Genomic DNA, 686 nt, shown 5'->3' on the forward strand with positions numbered 1-686 from the left:
TGGTTTGTTTTTATTATCCCCAGAGAGGAGAAGTGGGTATTAGTATGGCAGGTGAAAACTGCGGATCTGTTTCAGAGAATTAAACAGGATCCGCATGGTAATCCCGTTCCTTTAAGAATCCTTTGCTTCATGAGCTGGGAATCCACCATGGTTCTATATACTTCTCTATGCGTGGGCACAGGAAACTGGCTTGTTCCAAGAAGTATGCCTCAGAGCTTTTCAATTAACCAGTATGTTGAAAATCCTTTGCAGGTTTTCAGCGTTTCACCATAATTGTGATAACGTGTGTATGTGCCTACTGAAACCAAATATGGCTGCTACGGACATAACTATGCTGAGGCGTAGCTGACTTGGTGTTGCCTATTTTTGTCAGTGGAGACTGACAAGAATCCATTCTTCTAAGTATCAACCAACCATCATTTCTCCATTGTTTAAAAATGCAGGGAAATTTTGCAAATTGGCATTATAATTAGTAGCTGGAGGGTACTTTTTTTTTTGTGGGGTCGGTCAGGATGGGTGTTCAGGCCCTCTGTCAGATCGCTGGTTTGTTTTTATTATCCCCAGAGAAGAGTAGTGGGCATGTGTTTGGCAGGTGAAAAGTGCGGATTCTGTTTCAGAGAATAAAACAGGATCCGCATGGTCATCTCATTCCTTTAAGAATCCTTTGCTTCATCAGCTGGGATTCC

This window comes from Eulemur rufifrons, unplaced genomic scaffold (genome assembly GCF_041146395.1).
Source record: "Eulemur rufifrons isolate Redbay unplaced genomic scaffold, OSU_ERuf_1 scaffold_97, whole genome shotgun sequence".
In the NCBI taxonomy this organism is placed as follows: domain Eukaryota; kingdom Metazoa; phylum Chordata; class Mammalia; order Primates; family Lemuridae; genus Eulemur; species Eulemur rufifrons.